This window comes from Schistocerca gregaria, unplaced genomic scaffold, assembly GCF_023897955.1.
Source record: "Schistocerca gregaria isolate iqSchGreg1 unplaced genomic scaffold, iqSchGreg1.2 ptg000437l, whole genome shotgun sequence".
NCBI lineage: Eukaryota > Metazoa > Arthropoda > Insecta > Orthoptera > Acrididae > Schistocerca > Schistocerca gregaria.
In genome coordinates this window covers 216,300-226,784 of record NW_026061860.1, presented here as the reverse complement: position 1 = coordinate 226,784, position 10,485 = coordinate 216,300, and positions in this window count along the sequence as shown.

The following is a 10,485-nucleotide window of genomic DNA, read 5'->3' as shown; positions in this document are numbered from 1 at the left end:
CCAGGAAGCAGATTCTCCATTCAATGGGTTTTTAGAGTAGATTGGACACCACTTGCATTTTACTGAATAACAAATGTTAGGAATTTGATAAATATTCTTGTTTTCGTATCTCCTTCAATTGCTTTAAATTTTTAAAAATCTTATTGCAATGGTCACTAAAAATAATCGAACTGCTACACAAATTCTGGTACATGTTTCTTCTCTCTCAACAGGGAGACTCCGTTTCATGACTGCTATGATTATTCAAACATCGAGTGTGATTATGTTGGGTGGAAATCACCACTCCGAGCGTTCTGACGATTGGAGTTATTAGAGATACTGTTTTCTTTTGCTAGGTGCTTCCTTTGATTGATACTTTTATCACTTATATTCGTCAACTTCACTGTGGAGTAATGTATTTGATTCGTGAAATGTGGGTAAATGTTTGTTGTTTACAGCAGGGTCATCTGGTTGTATGGCCAGAAAGCAGATTCTCTATTCAATGGTCTTTTGGTGCAGATGTGACACCACATGCACTTTACTGAATAACGAATGTTCGGAACTTGATAAATCTTCTTGTTTAGGTATCTCCATCATTTGCTCTATATTTTTAAAAATATTATTGCAATGGTCACTAAAAATAATAAATGTGCTGCACAAATTGTGGTACATGTTTCTTCCCTCTCAACAGGGAGAATCCGTTTAATGCGTGCTAAGTTTGTTCTACGTTTGAGTGTGATTTAGTTGGATGGGAAGCACTACTTCGAGCATTCTGACAATTGGAGTTATTAGGAAGCCTCAACAGGGAGATTCTGTTTCATGACTGCTATGTTTGTTCTAACATGGAGTGTGATTTTGTTGGATGGGAATACCACTCCAAGCATCCTGAGTATTGGAGTTATTAGGAAAGACCTCTTTTTTTTCCTAGGTGCTTCTTTTGATTGTTACCCTTATAACTTATATTCATCTGTTTCGCAGTGCAGTAATGTATTTAAATCGTTAAATGTGTGTAAATGTTTTTTGTTTAGAGCAGGGTCATCTGGTTGTATGACCAGAAAGCAGATTCTGCATTCAATGAGTTTTTAGTGCAGATTGGATACCACTTGCATTTTACTGAATATCAAATGTTAGGAATTTGATAAATATTCTTGTTTTCGTATCTCCTTCAATTGCTTTAAATTTTTAAGAATCTTATTGCAATGGTCACTAAAAATAATCAATGTGCTGCACAAATGGCGGTACATGTTTCTTCCCTCTCAACAGGGAGATTCTGCTTAATGCCTGCTTTGTTCTACTTTTGAGAGTGATTTTGTTGGATGGGAAGCACTACTCCGAGCATTCTGACAATTGGAGTTATGAGGAAAGACTTCTTTCTTTTGCTGAGTCCTTGTCTTGATTGTTACCCTCATTACATATATTCATCAATTTCACAGTGGAATAATATATTTGAATCGTGAAATGTGGGTAAATGATTGTTGATTATAGAAGGGTCATCTGGTTGTATGGCCAGAAAGCAGATTCCCCATTCAATCTTCTTTTGGTGCATATTTGACACCACATGCACAAATTGTGGTACATGTTTCTTGCCTCTCAACAGGGAGATTCTGTGTCATGACTGCTATGTTTGTTCAAACATGGATTGTGATTTTGTTGGATGGGAACTACCACTTCAAGCATCCTGAGTAATGGAGTTATTAGGAAAGATCTCTTTCTTTTCCTAGGTGCTTCTTTTGATTGTTACCCTAATATCTTATAATCATCTGTTTCACAGTAGAGTAATGTATTTGAATCGTTAAATGTGTGTAAATGTTTTTGTTTCGATCAGGGTCATCGGGTTGTATGACCAGGAAGCAGTTTCTCCATTCAATGGGTTTTTAGAGCAGATTGGACACCACTTGCATTTTACTGAATAACAAATGTTAGGAATTTGATAAATATTCTTGTTTCGTATCTCCTTCAATTGCTCTAAATTTTTAAAAATCTTATTGCAATGGTCACTAAAAATAATCAATGTGCTGCACAAATTGTGGTACATGTTTCTTCTCTCTCAACAGGGAGATTCCGTTTCATGACTGCTATGTTTATTCAAACATCGAGTGTGATTATGTTGGATGGAAATCACCACTCCGAGCGTTCTGACGATTGGAAATATTAGAAATTTTGTTTTCTTTTGCTAGGTGCTTTCTTTGATTGATACCTTTATCATTTATATTCGTCAATTTCACAGTGTAGTAATGTATTTGGTGCATGAAATGTGGGTATATGTTTGTTGTTTACAGCAGGATCATCTGGTTGCATGGCCAGATAGCAGATTCTCTATTCAATGGTCTTTTGGTGCAGATTGGACACCACATGCACGTTACTGAATAACGAATGTTCGGAGTTTGATAAATCTTCTTGTTTAGGTATCTCCTTCATTTGCTTTATATTTTTAAAAATCTTATTGCAATGGTCACTAAAAATAATCAATGTGCTGCACAAATTGTGGTACATGTTTCTTCTCTTTCAACAGGGAGATTCCGTTTCATGACTGCTATGTTTATTCAAACATCGAGTGTGATTATGTTGGATGGAAATCACCACTCCTAGCGTTCTGACGATTGGAGTTATTAGAAATACTGTTTTCCTTTGCTAGGTTCTTCCTTTGATTGATACCTTTATCACTTCTATTCGTAAATTTCACAGTGGAGTAATGTATTTGATTCGTGAAATTAGGTAAGACCTCTTTCTTTTCCTAAGTGCTTCTTTTGATTGTTACCCTTATAACTTATATTCATCTGTTTCGCAGTGGAGTAATGTATTTAAATCGTTAAATGTGTGTAAATGTTTTTTGTTTAGAGCAGGGTCATCTGGTTGTATGACCAGAAAACAGATTCTCCATTCAATGGGTTTTGAGTGCAGATTGGACACCACTTGCATTTTACTGAATAACAAATGTTAGGAATTTGATAAATATTATTGTTTTCGTATCTCCTTCAATTGCATTAAATTTTTAAGAATCTTATTGCAATGGTCACTAAAAATAATCAATGTGCTGCACAAATGGTGGTACATGTTTCTTCCCTCTCAACAGGGAGATTCTGTTTAATGCCGGCTTTGTTCTACTTTTGAGTGTGATTTTGTTGGATGGGAAGCTCTACTCCGAGCATTCTGACAATTGGAGTTATTAGGAAAGACCTCTTTCTTTTGCTGAGTCCTTATTTTGATTGTTACCCTCATCACATATATTCATCAATTTCACAGTGGAATAATATATTTGAATCGTGAAATGTGGGTAAATGATTGTTGATTACAGCAGGGTCATCTGGTTGTATGGCCAGAAAGCAGATTCCCCATTCAATCGTCTTTTGGTGGATATTTGACACCACATGCACAAATTGTGGTACATGTTTCTTGCCTCTCAACAGGGAGATTCTGTTTCGTGACTGCTATGTTTGCTCAAACATTGAGTGTGATTTTGTTGGATGGGAACTACCACTCCAAGCATCCGGAGTTTTGGAGTTATTAGGAAAGACCTCTTTCTTTTCCTAGGTGCTTCTTTTGATTGTTACCCTTATAACTTATATTCATCTAATTCGCAGGTAATGTATTTGAATCGTTAATGTGTGTCAATGTTTTTTGTTTAGAGCAGGGTCATCTGATTGTATGACCAGAAAGCAGATTCTCCATTCAATGGGTTTTTAGTGCAGATTGGACGCCACTTGCATTTTACTGAATAACGAATGTTCGGAATATGAAAAATATTCTTGTTTAGGTATCTCCCTCATTTGCTCTATATTTTTAAAAATATTATTGCTATGCTCACTAAAAATAATCAATGTGCTGCACAAATTGTGGAACATGTTTCTTCTTTCTCAACAGGGAGATTCTGTTTCATGACTGCTATGTTTGTTCAAACATGGAGTGTGATTTTGTTGGATGGGAACTACCACTCCAAGCATCCTGAGTATTGGAGTTATTAGGAAAGACCTCTTTCTTTTCCTAGGTGCTTCTTTTGATTGTTACCCTTATAACTTATGTTCATCTGTTTCGCAGGGGAGTAATGTATTTAAATCGTTAAATGTGTGTACATGTTTTTTGTTTAGAGCAGGGTCATCTGGTTGTATGACCAGGAAGCAGATTCTCCATTCAATGAGTTTTTAGTGCAGATTGGACACCACTTGCATTTTACTGAATAACAAATGTTAGGAATTTGATAAATATTCTGGTTTTCGTATCTCCTTCAGTTGCTTTAAATTTTTAAGAATCTTTTTGCAATGGTCACTAAAAATAATCAGTGTGCTGCACAAATGGTGGTACATGTTTCTTCCCTCTCAACAGGGAGATTCTGTTTAATGCCTGCTTTGTTCTACTTTTGAGTGTGTTTTTTTGGATGGGAAGCTCTACTCCGAGCATTCTGACAATTGGAGTTATTAGGAAAGACTTCTTTCTTTTGCTGAGTCCTTATTTTGATTGTTACCCTCATCACATATATTCATCGATTTCACAGTGGAATAATATTTTTGAATCGTGAAATGTGGGTAAATGATTATTGATTACAGCAGGGTCATCTGGTTGTATGGCCAGAAAGCAGATTCCCCATTCAATCGTCTTTTGGTGCATATTTGACACCACATGCACAAATTGTGGTACATGTTTCTTGCCTCTCAACAGGGAGATTCTGTTTCATGACTGCTATGTTTGTTCAAACATCGAGTGTGATTTTGTTGGATGGGAACTACCACTCCAAGCATCCTGAGTAATGGAGTTATTAGGAAAGACCTCTTTCTTTTCCTAGGTGCTTCTTTTGATTGTTACCCTTATATCTTATAATCATCTGTTTCGCAGTGCAGTAATGTATTTAAATCGTTAAATGTGTGTAAATGTTTTTTGTTTAGAGCAGGGTCATCTGATTGTATGACAAGAAAGCAGATTCTCCATTCAATGGGTTTTTAGTGCAGATTGGACGCCACTTGAATTTTACTGAATAACGAATGTTCGGAATATGAAAAATATTCTTGTTTAGGTATCTCCCTCATTTGCTCTATATTTTTAAGAATATTATTGCTATGCTCACTAAAAATAATCAATGTGCTGCACAAATTGTGGAACATGTTTCTTCTTTCTCAACAGGGAGATTCTGTTTCATGACTGCTATGTTTGTTCAAACATGGAGTGTGATTTTGTTGGATGGGAACTACCACTCCAAGCATCCTGAGTATTGGAGTTATTACGAAAGACCTCTTTCTTTTCCTAGGTGCTTCTTTTGATTGTTACCCTTATAACTTATGTTCATCTGTTTCGCAGTGGAGTAATGTATTTAAATCGTTAAATGTGTGTAAATGTTTTTTGTTTAGAGCAGGGTCATCTGGTTGTATGACCAGGAAGCAGATTCTCCATTCAATGAGTTTTTAGTGCAGATTGGACACCACTTGCATTTTACTGAATAACAAATGTTAGGAATTTGATAAATATTCTTGTTTTCGTATCTCCTTCAGTTGCTTTAAATTTTTAAGAATCTTATTGCAATGGTCACTAAAAATAATCAGTGTGCTGCACAAATGGTGGTACATGTTTCTTCCCTCTCAACAGGGAGATTCTGTTTAATGCCTGCTTTGTTCTACTTTTGAGTGTGATTTTGTTGGATGGGAAGCTCTACTCCGAGCATTCTGACAATTGGAGTTATTAGGAAAGACTTCTTTCTTTTGCTGAGTCCTTATTTTGATTGTTACCCTCATCACATATATTCATCGATTTCACAGTGGAATAATATTTTTGAATCGTGAAATGTGGGTAAATGATTATTGATTACAGCAGGGTCATCTGGTTGTATGGCCAGGAAGCAGATTCCCCATTCAATCGTCTTTTGGTGCATATTTGACACCACATGCACAAATTGTGGTACATGTTTCTTGCCTCTCAACAGGGAGATTCTGTTTCATGACTGCTATGTTTGTTCAAACATCGAGTGTGATTTTGTTGGATGGGAACTACCACTCCAAGCATCCTGAGTAATGGAGTTATTAGGAAAGACCTCTTTCTTTTCCTAGGTGCTTCTTTTTATTGTTACCCTTATATCTTATAATTATCTGTTTCGCAGTGGAGTTATGGATTTGAATTGTTAAATGTGTGTAAATGTTTTTTGTTTAGAGCAGGGTCATCTGGTTGTATGACCAGGAAGCAGATTCTCCATTCAATGGGTTTTTAGAGCAGATTGGACACCACTTGCATTTTACTGAATAACAAATGTTAGGAATTTGATAAATATTCTTGTTTTCGTATCTCCTTCAATTGCTTTAAATTTTTAAGAATCTTATTGCAATCGTCACTAAAAATAATAAATGTGCTGCACAAATTGTGGTACATGTTTCTTCCCTCCCAACAGGGAGATTCTGTTTAATGCCTGCTTTGTTCTACTTTTGAGTGTGATTTTGTTGGATGGGAAGCACTACTCCGAGCATTCTGACAATTGGAGTTATTAGGAAAGACTTATTTCTTTTGCTGAGACCTTGTTTTGATTGTTAACCTCATCATGTATATTTATCAATTTCACAGTGGAATAATATATTCGAATCGTGAAATGTGGGTAAATGTTTGTTGATTACAGCAGGGTCACCTGGTTGTATGGCCAGAAATCTGATTCTCTATTCAATGGTCTTTTGGTGCAGATTGGACGCCACATGCACAAATTGTGGTACATGTTCCTTGCCTCTCAACAGGGAGATTCTGTTTCATGACTGCTATGTTTGTTCAAACATGGAGTGTGATTTTGTTGGATGAGAACTATCACTCCAAGCATCCTGAGTATAGGAGTTATTAGGAAAGACCTCTTTCTTTTCCTAGGTGCTTCTTTTGATTGTTACCCTTATAACTTATATTCATCTGTTTCGCAGTGCAGTAATGTATTTAAATCGTTAAATGTGTGTAAATGTTTTTTGTTTAGAGCAGGGTCATCTGATTGTATGACAAGAAAGCAGATTCTCCATTCAATGAGTTTTTAGTGCAGATTGGACACCACTTGCATTTTACTGACTAACAAATGTTAGGAATTTGATAAATATTCTTGTTTTCGTATCTCCTTCAATTGCTTTAAATTTTTAAAAATCTTATTGCAATGGTCACTAAAAATAATCAATGTGCTGCACAAATTGTGGTACATGTTTCTTCTCTCTCAACAGGGAGATTCCGTTTCATGACTGCTATGTTTATTCAAACATCGAGTGTGATTATGTTGGATCGAAATCACCACTCCGAGCGTTCTGACGATTGGAGTTATTAGAGATACTGTTTTCTTTTGCTAGGTGCCTCCTTTGATTGATACTTTTATCACTTATATTCGTCAATTTCACTGTGGAGTAATGTATTTGATTCGTGAAATGTCTGTAAATGTTTGTTGTTTACAGCAGGGTCATCTGGTTGTATGGCCAGAAAGCAGATTCTCTGTTCAATGGTCTTTTGGTGCAGATTGGACACCACATGCACTTTACTGAATAACGAATGTTCGGAATTTGATAAATCTTCTTGTTTAGGTATCTCCTTCATTTGCTCTATATTTTTAAAAATATTATTGCAATGGTCACTAAAAATAATAAATGTGCTGCACAAATTGTGGTACATGTTTCTTCCCTCTCAACAGGGAGATTCAGTTTAATGCCTGCTATGTTTGCTCTACTTTTGAGTGTGATTTTGTTGGATGGGAAGCACTACTTCGAGCATTTTGACAATTGGAGTTATTAGGAAGCCTCAACAGGGAGATTCTGTTACATGACTGCTATGTTTGTTCAAACATGGAATGTGATTTTGTTGGATGTGAACTACCACTCCAATCATCCTGAGTATTGGAGTTATTAGGAAAGACCTCTTTCTTTTCCTAGGTGCTTCTTTTGATTGTTACCCTTATAACTTATATTCTTTTGTTTCGCAGTGCACAAATGTATTTAAATTGTTAAATGTGTGTAAATGTTTTTTGTTTAGAGCAGGGTCATCTGGTTGTACGACAAGAAAGCAGATTCTCCATTCAATGAGTTTTCAGTGCAGATTGGACACCACCTGCATTTTACTGAATAACAAATGTTAGGAATTTGATAAATATTCTTGTTTTCGTATCTCCTTCAATTGCTTTAAATTTTTAAAAATCTTATTGCAGTGGTCACTAAAAGTAATCAATGTGCTGCACAAATTGTGGTACATGTTTCTTCTCTCTCAACAGGGAGATTACGTTTCATGTCTGCTATGTTTATTCAAACATCGAGTGTGATTATGTTGGATGGAAATCACCACTCCGAGCAGTCTGATGATTGGAGTTATTAGAAATACTGTTTTCTCTTGCTAGTTGCTTCCTTTGATTGATACCTTTATCACTTATATTCGTCAATTTCACAGTTGAGTAATGTATTTGATTCGTTAAATGTGGGTAAATGTTTACAGCAGGGTCTTCTGGTTGTGTGGCCAGAAAGCAGATTCTCTATTCAATGGTGTTTTGGTGCAGATTGGACACCACCTGCACTTTACTGAATAACCAATGTTCGGAATTTGATAAATCTTCTTGTTTAGGTATCTCCTTCATTTGCTTTTGATTTTTAAAAATCTTATTGCAGTGGTCACTAAAAATAATCAATATCTGCACAAATTGTGGAACATGTTTCTTCCCTCTCAACAGGGAGATTTCGTTTAATGCCTGCTATGTCTGTTCTACTTTTGAGTGTGATTTTGTTGGATGGGAAGAACTACTTCGAGCAATCTGACAATTGGAGTTATTAGGAAGGACTTCTTTCTTTTGCTGAGTCCTTGTTTTGATTGTTACCCTCATCACATATATTCATCAATTTCACAGTTGAGTAATATATTTGAATAATGAAATGTGGGTAAATGTTTGTTGATTACAGCATTGTCATCTGGCTGTAAGGCCAGAAAGCAGATTCCCCATTAAATCGTTTTTGGTGCATATTTGACACCACATGCACAAATTGTGGTACATGTTTCTTGCCTCTCAACAGGGAGATTCTGTTTCATGACTGCTATGTTTGTTCAAACATGGAGTGTGATTTTGTTAGATGAGAACTACCACTCCAAGCATCCTGAGTATTGGAGTTATTAGGAAAGACCCCTTTCTTTTCCTAGGTGCTCCTTTTCATTGTTACCCTTATAACTTATATTCATCTGTTTCGCAGGTAATGTATTTGAATCGTTAATGTGTGTAAATGTTTTTTGTTTAGAGCAGGGTCATCTGGTTGTATGACCAGAAAGCAGATTCTCCATTCAATGGGTTTTTAGTGCAGATTGGACACCACATGCACTTTACTAATTAACGAATGCTCGGAATTTGATAAATCTTCTTGTTGAGATATCTCCTTCATTTGCTGTATATTTTTAAAAATCTTATTGCAATGGTCACTAAAAATAATAAATGTGCTGCACAACGTGTGGTACATGTTTCTTCCCTCTCAACAGGGAGATTCCGTTTAATGCCTGCTATGTTCTACTTTCGAGTGTGATTTTGTTGGATGCGAAGCACTACTCCGAGCATTCTGACAATTCGAGCTATTAGGAAAGACTTATTTCTTTTGCTGAGACCTTGTTTTGATTGTTAACCTCATCATGTATATTTATCAATTTCACAGTGGAATAATATATTCGAATCGTGAAATGTGGGTAAATGTTTGTTGATTACAGCAGGGTCACCTGGTTGTATGGCCAGAAATCTGATTCTCTATTCAATGGTCTTTTGGTGCAGATTGGACGCCACATGCACAAATTGTGGTACATGTTCCTTGCCTCTCAACAGGGAGATTCTGTTTCATGACTGCTATGTTTGTTCAAACATGGAGTGTGATTTTGTTGGATGAGAACTATCACTCCAAGCATCCTGAGTATAGGAGTTATTAGGAAAGACCTCTTTCTTTTCCTAGGTGCTTCTTTTGATTGTTACCCTTATAACTTATATTCATCTGTTTCGCAGTGCAGTAATGTATTTAAATCGTTAAATGTGTGTAAATGTTTTTTGTTTAGAGCAGGGTCATCTGATTGTATGACAAGAAAGCAGATTCTCCATTCAATGAGTTTTTAGTGCAGATTGGACACCACTTGCATTTTACTGACTAACAAATGTTAGGAATTTGATAAATATTCTTGTTTTCGTATCTCCTTCAATTGCTTTAAATTTTTAAAAATCTTATTGCAATGGTCACTAAAAATAATCAATGTGCTGCACAAATTGTGGTACATGTTTCTTCTCTCTCAACAGGGAGATTCCGTTTCATGACTGCTATGTTTATTCAAACATCGAGTGTGATTATGTTGGATCGAAATCACCACTCCGAGCGTTCTGACGATTGGAGTTATTAGAGATACTGTTTTCTTTTGCTAGGTGCCTCCTTTGATTGATACTTTTATCACTTATATTCGTCAATTTCACTGTGGAGTAATGTATTTGATTCGTGAAATGTCTGTAAATGTTTGTTGTTTACAGCAGGGTCATCTGGTTGTATGGCCAGAAAGCAGATTCTCTGTTCAATGGTCTTTTGGTGC